Here is a 12,121-nt window from a genome sequence, read left to right as displayed (position 1 = left end):
TTTGTCCCAGATGATCTGTCGAGCAGGATTTCCAACACTGCACCAACAAGCCTGCTGTTTCTGCGGTTGCTTTCTCATTTCAGCCAAGCAGAGTCAAGGTCTTGATTTCACAACTGCCACACGCTGTGCATTTCTGCAATTGCCCTTGGATAAATGGATAGTTGCTCCATCAGCCCAGCAAAAACCTAGCAAAAACCACAGTATATGTTGCTTCACTTGTCTCATCTTTGTCTTGAGCTATCAAAGCATACTCATGTTCAGTAAGTTGTAAAAACTGCATTTTCCCATATACTGTAAGGTCCTTTGCATTGTACCTCACCAATCCTATAGCACACCTTCTACAGCAGCGATTTTCAACCAGTGTGCTGTGGCACATTGGTGTGCCATGAATGGTCTGCAGGTGTGCTGTGGGAGTCATTTATTAGTAGGGCCATTGGGGGATGTGTGCCCCCCACAGGGGCAGATCCGGGGGAGCCATGGGTGCGTGCTCCCCCCCAAACTGTCTGCCAGCAGGCAAGGGCGTCTGCCAGGCTGGGGAGCAAAATTGGGCACCAGGGGAATGCCCACTGGGCAGGTCCCAGTGAGATTGACTGGAATGGGAGCCCAGGTCTACCCAGCTGGAGGACCTGGGCTCCAAGGCCAGACATGAGCCCAGGTCTACCCAGTCAATAGACCTGGGCTCCAAATCCTGTGGTTCTCCAAAGGCTTTTTAAGGCCTTTGTAAACAATGGAGGTAACCTTCTGAGGCCTCCCTGAGGCCTTAGAAGGCATTCTGAGGATCTGGAAGGCTGTGCGCAGCCTCCTCAGCCCTCAGAACACTCTCTGGAGGTGAAGAGAACACAGCTCTAGAGGGTCCATGTGGGTTTGGCCCGTGAGTTTGTAGACCCACAGATACTGAAATCTATGGGTCCCGAATCCGTGGACAATGTGGAACCACCTGTATCTGCTTTTTCTTGCTTTCATTTTGCTGCTCCTATTATTATGGTTATTTTTACTGTTATATATTTTTTATGTTTTCAACTGTTTTAATTGGTGCTTTTGCAAGGTGCCTTGAACATCTCCCTTATGGGAGGCATAGTTTGCAGAACGTAGATCTTGTAATGAAAGTAAAACATTAAGTGATGTGCAGTTTCCCACTGTTGCACAAGCACCTCCACATCCAACCACCCCTTTGTAAGAAACAAACAAAACAAAAACCCCAAACCGCATGATAATATTCTTGAATGCCGGATATCTAGGACATCCCCTGCCCCCACAAATGAAGATACACTACTTATAACAGAAATGGCAAGTGGTGGATCTTCACGGCATCCTTATCATCACTACTCAGCTGTCCATACAGTTTCCCAGTGCTGCAGCGGAGACCCCACAGCAGAGCATTTCCTATGAAAATGAGGCTGCCTTCTCCAGCTCCGTTCGACATTGATTGGCATCAGCCACAATTTTTCATCTCGTCAAAGATGCGGCATGCCAATTATGGAAAATGATGTGCAGTTGCTTAAAACCTGATTGCAAATTGCTTCTGACTGATTGGCAGAATAATGAAGTGGGGAGGGTGCTGGGGAGGGAAAGCTGGGCACATTGAATGCCATCGGCTTCTGAAGACGCTCTTCTTCCAGTACTGCTTTGAGGACTGATTTGGTGCACAGTGCATGTGGGGTACTGGATATTTTGTTCTTTAGTGCTAAACAGAGCTTTGCTGGTCATCTCCTTTGTTTTATTATAATAATAATAATAATAATAATAATAATAATAATAATAATAATACAGGTATTTCTATACCGCCTTTCTTGGTCCTCAGATTTATCCTTGGACTTTATTCAAGACGGTTTACAAACGCAGGTTGCTCTAAATCCCTGTAGGGATTTTTACAATTTGAAAGAAGGTTCTATCTTTCAAGAAACCACAACATTCAGATCAGATTTCTGATCTGGTGGCAACATTCTGGCCTCCATCCTCCCATGCTCAGAACAGATGGAATAACTTGGCTCAGCTTGTCAGCTGCTCCAAGGTCGCACGGTGCCGGTGGCCTCGAACTGGCGACCTTCGGATGTTATCTTCAGGCAAATGGAGGCTCTACCCTCTAGACCAGACCTCCTGCCCTGGGTTTATTGCAAACCCAGACCCCATTAACACAACCCAAGTCCCATAACCACAGGCACAACTTGAGCCTCTTTTGCTTATACGTGCTAGGTGATGCAGGTCATGTAACTTAGGGTACAATCCTAACCAACTTTCCAGCACTGACCTAGCTGTGCCAATGTGGCATGCACTGCATCTTGCAGTGGGGAGGCAGTCAAGGGGGCCTCCTCAAGGTAAGGGCATGTGTGTTACCTTACCTTGGGTAACAGCTGCACTGCTGCTAAGTCAGTGCTGGAAAGTTGGTTAGGATTGCACCCTCAGTCATGAAGCTTCCTAGGTGACCTTGGGCCAGTCTCTCTCTCTCTCTCTCTCTCTCTCTCTCTCTCTCTCTCTCTCTCTCTCTCTCCCTCCCTCTCCCTCTCTCTCAGCCACACCTACCTTACAGGCTTGTTGTGACGACAAAAGGTGGCGAGAAACTACGGTATATTCAATGCTGGTGCAGTGAAGTAACTAAGGGACATACTATTTTTGCAAACCATCTCAGGTTACACATTCTGTGCAACGTCAGGTTTGGCCCTAGGAGACTGAACTCGAATCAGGGCTTTTCAGTCCAAATCCTGCCACTGCCATTAGCCCATTAGGGACCCTTGAGGCCTCTCAGCCTGACATCACAATTCTGTCCCCTGCCATGCTATAGTATGCAGCCACACCAATGGAGCATGCACTACATGCTCTGGTGGGGAAGGGGCCACCAGAAAGCCAATAAAGTAAAAATCACAACTTACCCCTCAATAGGCCTTCTGCTATAGGGCTCCTGGGATCCATACTTGCTATGTAGTTGGCACAAGTCCGAGGAGAGGAAGGGGGAGGTGCAGGCTGGTAAATGGGGTATAAGAGCTGGTGTGTGAAGTGATACCTTGGCAGAAACAGCGCTGCTAAAGAGGCAGCCCACATGATGACTTTGCTCTCTATCATATCTTGACAATATGATCAAGATTTATATATTTTCTCTTCTGTCATTTGCAGCTAATGAATTCCTGTGTAAGGAACAAAAGGTGCTTATTTCTGGTCATTGCTACTTAATGGTGTCACTTCCCGCTTAGTGACATCACTTCTGGCTTTTCAGCAGGTGCCATGAATGCCATCTGACCGGCTGTATGAAACAACTTTGACACCCCTATGCTAAACTATGCTGTTACATGCATCAAGCCTTGAGTTCACACACTCCCCTTGCCCTTTCTCCCCCCATTTCTCATAGTGATAGGCACCATGTCTTCAGGAATTATTTGCAGACTGAGAAGGGAAGCCTCATGAAAGATCTAGAAATATTCACCTTAGTTCTGAACCAAGAGAATATGACAGATCTGTTGTGCTTTCCATGAGGACATGAAGGGCACTGAAGTCTTCGATGGCTCCACATCAGACCCCTTTGACATCCGAAGCGGAGTGAAGCAGGGCTGTGTTCTCGTGCCAAACTTGTTTGGGATTTTCTTCACTGTCCTGCTGAAGCATGCCTTTGGAACTGCAACAGAAGGCATCTATCTCCGGACCAGATCAGATGGAAAGCTCTTCAACCTCTGAGAGCGAAGTCCAAAGTCCAGCTGAAATGTCTGCGTGACTTCCTCTTTGCCGACGATGCAGCTGTCACCACCCACTCTGCCAAAGATCTCCAGCAGCTCATGAACTGTTTTAGCAAGGCCTGCCAAGACTTTGGACTGACAATCAGCCTGAAGAAAACACAGGTCATGGTTCAGGATGTGGACTCACCTCCCTGCATTGCAATCTCTGCGCATGAGCAAGGAGGTTGTCCATGACTTTGTGTACCTTGGCTCAACAATCTCCGACACTCTTTCTCTGGATACCAAGCTAAACAAACACATCGGTAAAGCAGCTACCACATTTTCCAGACTAACAAAGAGAGTCTGGTCCAACAAGAAGCTGACGGAACATACCAAGATCCAGGTCTACAGAGCTTGCGTCTTGAGTACACTTCTGTACTGCAGTGAGTCATGGACTCTTCGCTCACAACAGGAGAAGAAGCTAAATGCTTTCCACATGCACTGCCTCTGATGCATCCTCGGTATCACCTGGCAGGACAAAGTTCCAAACAACACAGTCCTGGAATGAGCTGGAATCCCCAGCGTGTATACACTGCTGAAACAGAGGCGCCTGCGTTGGCTTGGTCATGTCGTGAGAATGGATGATGGCCGGATCCCAAAGGATCTCCTCTATGGAGAACCCGTGCAGGGAAAGCGCCCTACAGGTAGACCACAGCTGCTCTACAAGGATATCTGCAAGAGGGTTCTGAAAGCCTTAGGAATGAATCTCAACCGATGGGAAACTTGGCCTCTGAGCGTTCTGCTTGGAGGCAGGCTGTGCAGCATGGCCTTTTCCAGTTTGAAGAGACACTTGGCCAACAGCCTGAGGCAAAGAAGGAAGGCCCATAGCCAGGGAGACAGACCAGGGACAGACTGCACTTGCTCCCGGCGTGGAAGGGATTGTCACTCCCGGATTGGCCTTTTCAGCCACACTAGATGCTGTGCCAGAACCACTATTCAGAGCGCATTACCAGAGTCTTTCAAGACTGAAGGTTGCCAACAAGTGCCAACAAGTTGTGATTTCCTGTACATTAGTGGGCAAGTTCATAGTCTACAAATTATTGGTCTTTCCAAATGTTAATAATCAGTGATTATTAATCACACTGTTTAATTTTCTTAATGAGAAGTTCTTGTGGCTTGCCAGGCCTTAGAGACATAGGTGCGCATGACTCCAGTGCACATAGACTCAGCAGTGAGTCTTTCAAGGTATACTGTGTTGTCAGAGCAAGTCAGTACACAGAGGAAAATGTAATTACTGGAGCTTTAATGGCAGATAAGAGGTCATATCTGAGAGAGGTGTTCCTCATTTTCTTGTCTTAACAGAACTTTGCCAAAAGTTCCCTTTCTTCTGTTTTGCCAATTGCTGACAAACCAAAGATGTGAATTTTAATGAGGCATATGGGGAAGATCTTAAAATACTGAGACAGATCTTTAAAATACTGAGAACGCAACTCTGCATTCAGTTAAGATTGCAGTGAGGTTTGAAGCTGGTTCACATTCTTTGCAATCTTTGCAAACATTCTCCTCCGTTTTGCTCTTCAGGATTGGCTCCAAAGGGGAGGGGGAGAGGACCCTTGCATTGTGCATTCAGGCGCCTGCAAAACTTAGTGCTTTGCACCCCCTCTAGCTATGCCACTGGACCTGGCAGAAACACAAATGAGCATCTCTGGGCTTGAACTTGAGTAACTCTGGGTTTGATGATGTTGTTGAGTTACCTGACATGAAGAGTGAAACCCATCTGGCCATTCCATCCCACCCCTTTTACCTAGACAAGCAAGTTTGGCTGCCTCATCAATAGGCTGATGCATGTCTCTGTAGGATGCATGACTGTTGCAGATATATCTGGGAATGGACTTTTCAAAGAAAAAAGCAGAGGGTACAATCCTATGCACACTTTCCTGGGAGCAAGCCCCATTGACTGGAATGAAACTTACTTCTGAGTAGACATGCGTAGGATTGAGCTGCAAGACTGCTGCAAGAGCTGATCACAGCAGCTTTTAGGCTGCTGAACCTGCATAGAAGTTTCTGGGGGATAAGCATTCAAAAAGAAGGAAAAATAGGGGGAAAAAGGGGAGAAAACATTCATCACAATACCTTTTCTATGTGATGTATTTTATGTCATCTTGATCCTAATTCCCAGTCGTAAACAAACTTTAAGCAGCTGCAGTTGTGTTCATTTTTAATCCCCTTGTTTTTTTCCTTCATCTGTTGTTTTTTGCCTTACAGCCCAATTCCATGCAAGTAAACCCAGATGTAAGTTTCATTAGATTCAATGGGACTTACTCCCAGGAAGGTGCGTAGCGTACAGCAGTGGTTCTCAATATTTTAGCACTGGGACCCACTTTTTCTCGTAGAATGACAGTCTGACGGGACCCACCAGAAGTGATGTAATTAACCTGGAAGTGATGTCATGGTTGGGAGCAACATCATCAAACAGGAAAATTTTTAACACCCCCGTAGAACAAAATCAAATCAATTAAATAAGTAAATTAAAAGTTTACAATAAGTATTAGCTTAAAAAATTATTTAAAATAAAGAAAAACCCTCCTAACCCTCTTAAGCAGTTGCTGATCTGTTTAAAAAATAAATTCCCCAATCATCCCAAAGGCTGCAGTTCTATCCACACTTACCCGGGTATAAGCCCAACTGACATTCATTATTAAAAACATATGCATAGTAGCCTGTTTAAATTACAGATCTGTAACATTTCCCCAGATGCATCAGATGCATTCCCCAGATGGTAGCATCAAGTCTAGCATATTAAAAATAAAATACATATTGAAATGAATGGGAACCCATCTGAAACTGGCTTGCGACCCACCTAGTGGGTCCCGACCCATGGTTTGAAAAACGCTGGTGTATAGGATTACAGCCTTAAAGCCCAATCTGCTGGGCTAGTGCCAGTGGAGCACCAGAGCTCTGCCAACTGCCAGGCAGCGGAGAGGTAGGTAGGGACATGGGGGGAGGTGGGAGGAAGTGTTCTGGGGTGGGGGGGAAGTTAAGAAAGGGTGGGAAGAGGGCGGGGAGGTGGCATTCCGGAGGAGGGAGCTGCGTAGGGGGGAGGCAGTACAGGTGGAGCTTTGCTCCACTGAATCCTCCACCTGATTCAGACATGGAGGCTCTGAATTCTATGCTGACCCTCGGATCACTGTAGAACTGAACAGCCCCATTGTGGGGCTACTTGCTTTACCCATGGGAAGGGGACAGAAGTCCCCTTCTCCTGAGGTGGTGTCCGTCAGGGCGTGCTGGATGCAGTGCAGCCATTTTCTGCCCCGCTGCAGACCTGCAAGCCAGGCAGCTCAGAATTGGGCTGTTATACTGTAAGTTCCTTGCGAACAGGGACCTGTCTGTTTTACTTGGGTAGTGCTGGAAGGAGCCATTAACTTTGATGGAACATTGATAGAAATTTTCGAGAGGAGAAGGATGGTGACTAAATCTGTCAGGGGCAATGGACTGCAGCAGCTGTGAAAGTGCCGCTGCAGTGATGCAGTTACTGCAGCCACTTGTCATCCACTCCTCACATTGCACTGCCAGTTCTTTGTGTGACCCCTGCTGAGTTGCCCTGACCTACTAGTTGTAGGAACCAGCCCCCAAAAACAAATACGACATTATGGTTGTCATGTAGCTGTCAAACCAAGTCGTCATCGTTTTCCGCCAGCCTGCAGAATCGGCAGTTTGCATATCCAAAAGATGAAAACTACCTTTCCCTTTTCGACGGCGTCTCAGGCTGCCAGCCCAGGTTCATTTCCACAGGGAGCAGAGAAAGTGCTATTTAACTCCAGCTCACTTAATGACTTCTGTCACTGTGCAAATCAGGCAGCCCTCTAAAGTGGTTCATTTTACTTCCCGAACAGAGGCAAAAACAATTGTCTTAGGCAACGGCACCAGTTTTAATTATATTCCCTGGGATGAAATGCAATAATTTTTTTGTACCATGGTGTGAAGTTCCAAAAAGGAAACAAAGATGCCAACAGGAATGTGTTCGATGTCGAACGTTGTGTGCATGGTTTTTTCTCAGACTCTTAAAAAAATCTATTTTCTTTACCAAAGGGTTGGAAACATTTTAAAGTACAGGGCATCAGCTATGAGATATTCACAGTTCAGAAAGGTGGCAACTTGGCGCCAAACTACCCATTTTGTGGAACACATGATGAAAAGGTGCACTGAAGACTGGCAATGCCAAAGCAGCCACTGGGGTGGGGGCAGGCTGCAGAGCAGGGAGCTGGGGGGGGAGGTTACATGTGCAAGTGGGGCCATGATGGCGGACATTTTGGCCATGACCCAATTATATTCCCATGGGCTCTACATCAGTGGTTGGGGAAGGAAGGGATGGCACCTGGTGGGGACAACTTGCAAAGGATGCTATCCCCCTCTGGTAGCACTTTCACTCCTCAGACATGCATATGGCATGGCAGAGTAGGGTAAGTAGAACTCTTCCTTACTTCCTTCTCACATCATGATGCCTCCCAGTGGTGTAGCTGGAGGGGGGTGGAGCACTCAGCCTGTCAGGGAGGTGGGCGAGCAGCCCCTCCCTTCGGAGCCATTCCCGGCTGGGGAGGAATCCTGTACAGCTCCGTTTTGCCCCCTCCCCCGCCGGGAATGGCTCCAAAGGGAGGGGCCGCTCGCCCACCTCCCTGCCAGGCTGAGTTCTCCACCCCCCTCCAGCTATGCCACCGCACCGCCTTGCTGAATACAGCACAAGCCTCCTTACATCAATGGGGGGAGGAAGGGATACCATTGGGCTCCAAGTTTAGGAAGATGTCTTAGGGTGGCAGAGGGATGATAATTCCCAGAGTTGACACTGAATGTCAATTAAAGTAACTTTCAAAGTGTTTGCTGGTTCTGTTTGGTCTGAAACATCTTCAAAATTTCAAAGAAAGTGAAAGGGATTTGGAAATTGTCTCCTGGAGGGTTTCTACATCCCTACCCCTACCACATTTCATTCCATGGCAACAGGTGTCATTTGACTCAATTTACCATATCATCATCATCATCATCACAAAATAATTCAAAGCCAGATTAGAGCACAAACTTCTAAGGCAGCTAACAAATGAAAAATTAATATAAAGTAAAACAATTAAAAAGAGAGAGGAGATAATAGCAGCACTACAGACATTAGTGAAATAGCAATAAAACTAGAGACCACAGAAACATTGTTCTCTTTTAAATAATATTCCATAAAAATGTCTGGCACTGAAAGGCAATAGAGTCAGTGGCAGCCTACCGTCCCTGAGAAAAGCATTTCACGTGTATGGTGCCACCACCGAGAAGGCAATGTCTCCAGGCACTATCCATTTCTCCTGGTCCATAGAGCAGAGTGTCTGATGCAGACTGGTAATTGAACAAAAAATAATTAGTGACTCAATGCAATAATATTTATCTTAATTCTATAAGCAAGATTTATAAGCACCATTGACCATTAATTGCCGTTTTTTGAATCCAGCTCAATGTTTTTGATAAGAAACTATATATAAGAACAATTCTGTTTGTGCAATATTCTTTTTTTCCCTTCTCCTAATTGTGGTTGCTAATGGCTTATGATAATCAACATTTCATGATGAAAAAAGGCATCACTCCAGAGTTTAGAGACATTCCTTTGATGCTTTATCTATTGTTGGCCTTGCAATGTATTATTTATATATCCAGAATGAAAGGTTAGCGGTGGAATTAGTGATTGTAACATATAAGCACAGAAGGTCAGTGGCAAAATCCAAATGCTGGCTGCGTAATCTTTGGGGTTGACCCAACAGAGGCAGCTTATTTAATGAGCCTGGATGGAAACTCAACATTCACAGTCCATTTTATTTGCATTTTATTTGTATTCATCTTTAGTTTCCAGGATTGTTGTCACACTGTGAACAAAAAGAAAAGTCTACATTTCCATGCCACAATATTAACACGTCACAACATTGCACAAAGGGATACAATCTAATGGCTGCTGGTTGGCAACCTTCAGTCTTGAAAGACTATGGTATAAGCCTACAGCACCCAGGATTCCCAGGCGGTCTCCCATCCAAGTACTAACCAGGCCTGACCCTGCTTAGCTTCCAAGATCAGACGAGATCGGGCATGTGCAGGGTAATGCTAGAACCAAAACAAGAGGCACAACAATAGGACTTGACTTCCCAGCTTCCTTTGCAGGCCAGGCAATAATAAATGAATCATGGCTGTTGGAAGGAGTGTACTCATCTATATTTTAGCAAGAGAGTTCTGACTATCTGAGAGGCCATATATTATTGAAAATGTTATTTTTATAGCATCTGCGGCAGCAACAAAACTAAGTGGAAGAGAAGGACCTCCTAGAACAGTGACCACCTTGCAATGTTAACTTCTTAGCAAGGCAGCGGGAGCACTTAATAGAAACACAAACACGCACACAATCTATATCGTAGTGTGCTTGTGAGAGTGAAATCGCCAATATTTATTACTGGGGCAGTGTAAATGTTCTGTGGCTCTGGGAACTCAACAGTTAGTGGTCTAGTTTCTGTGATTTGCCCATTTGGACAGAATTAAAATCTCATGGCAGGTATATTGAGGACTGGAAATAGAACCAGAATGTAGGGAAGCTAAAGGGTTGGTAGCTCAGGGGTGAGGAAGCATAAGGAATAAGCAGGTATACAATGGACTGAGAAAGAGAAATGTATTTATTAGTACAGTGGTCCTCAATCTTTTTAGCAACGGAACCCACTTTTAAAAATGACAATTTCTTGGGACCAACCAGAAGTGATGTCATTTATTTATTTATTTATTTATTTATTACATTTTTTATACCGCCCTTCCTCTAAAGCGCTCAGGGTGGTGTACATGGCTGCTCCCTTTTTTCCTCACAACAACTCTGTGAGGTAGGTGAGGCTGAGAGAAAGTGACTGGCCCAAGGTCACCCAGGGTGTTTCATGGCTGAGGGGAGATTTGAACCTAGATCTTCCAGGTCTGAGTCTACCTCCCAAATCACTACACCACCCTGGCTCTCATTGCCAGAAGCGGGAAGCAGGTTGTGTCTGTTGTCTTGTGTGCTCCCTGGGGCATTTGGTGGGCCACTGTGAGATACAGGAAGCTGGACTAGATGGGCCTTCGGCCTGATCCAGCGGAGCTCTTCTTAAGTTCTTATCAAGCAGGAAAATTTTTAACACCCCCCCCCCAACAAAATCAAACCTAATCAATTAAGTAAATTAAAAAATTAGCATAAGTAAAAGTTTAACCATTAGTTTAAAATAAAGAGCCCTCCTAACCTTCCCAAGCAGTTACTGATCTGTTTAAAACAAATTCCCCAAACACCCCAAAAGCTGCAATCCTATCTATCATTGTTTTAAAAAACATATACTTAGAAACCCTATTAAAAGCACAGATCTGTAACATTTCCCCAACTGCAGCCACATACCAAGGTAGCATCAAATCTAATGTATTAAAATTAAAATATTGAAATGAATAGGGTCCACCTGAAATTGGCTCGCAACCCACCTAATGGGTCCTGACCCACAAATTGAGAAACGTTGTATTAGCGGATTTATAGACAGCAATACCTTGACTTTCATTCACTAGAATTTGACCTCTTTGCTCTTTCAGTTGTTTTCAATTAAAACTACATTTCAAATTTCGTCCACGTGCTTTCCTCTTTTCTAATTTCATCAAAACTTCCATGACTTCGGTCAATGTTCTTATGCTTATTTTTCTTTTATTTCTGTTTATTTAGGTTTTGCATGTATTTGCATGCGTGATATGATTAGTTATTTACGATTTACAATAAATTTGCAAGCTGAATTAGGCAATGATTTGACATTCATCCATTTTTTATTTTCATCCATGCCCTGGTCCCTAACCAAAGGAAACTGCAAGGTTTCCTCTAGTACCGCTGTACCGCTTTTTTCCCAGATAACAACACAAAAACCCTAAAGAAGAGAAAATGAGAATCAAGGCTTGCACAAAGCAGCAGAAGAGATGAGGAACTGTAGCAAAATGAGATAACCGGGAAGGAATATTTAAGAAGTTTTACAGGTCAGGAATGGCTACTGTGGAAGGCGTGGAAAGAAGTAAAAGGAGGGAGAAAGGGAGTAAAGAAAGGGAGTAAAGTAAAAGGAGGGAGAAAGGGAGTAAAAGGAGGGAGAAGTAAAAGGAGGGAGTAAAAGAAAGGGAGGCTAAAGGAGGTGATGACTAGAGCAAGGGTCTGTTTCCTGGCAGGCAAATTCAGCCAGTTGTGTCTTCTACAGTTCTTGCAGTATTGTATAAGAACACAAGAAGAGCCCCGCTGGATCAGGCCAAAGGCCCATCTAGTCCAGCTTCCTGTATCCCACAGCGGCCCACCAGACCCAACCTGCGTCCTGGTGACCTCCCTTGCATCTGGCATCCTGAGGTAGCCTACTTCTAAAAACAGGAGCTTGCACATACCTGTCATGACTTGTAACCCGTGATGAACTTTTCCTCCAGAAATTTGTGCAATGTTCTAG

General features: G+C 45.2%; 1 pseudogene; it reads right to left on the bottom strand.

Moving 5' to 3' along the window:
* Nucleotides 1-9,656: 9,656 nt before the first annotated feature.
* LOC136646299 (5S ribosomal RNA) lies at nucleotides 9,657-9,772 on the bottom strand (annotated as a pseudogene).
* Nucleotides 9,773-12,121: the final 2,349 nt, after the last annotated feature.

Source organism: Tiliqua scincoides, chromosome 3, assembly GCF_035046505.1.
Source record: "Tiliqua scincoides isolate rTilSci1 chromosome 3, rTilSci1.hap2, whole genome shotgun sequence".
NCBI lineage: Eukaryota > Metazoa > Chordata > Lepidosauria > Squamata > Scincidae > Tiliqua > Tiliqua scincoides.
This window is presented reverse-complemented; position numbering and strand designations above follow the sequence as displayed.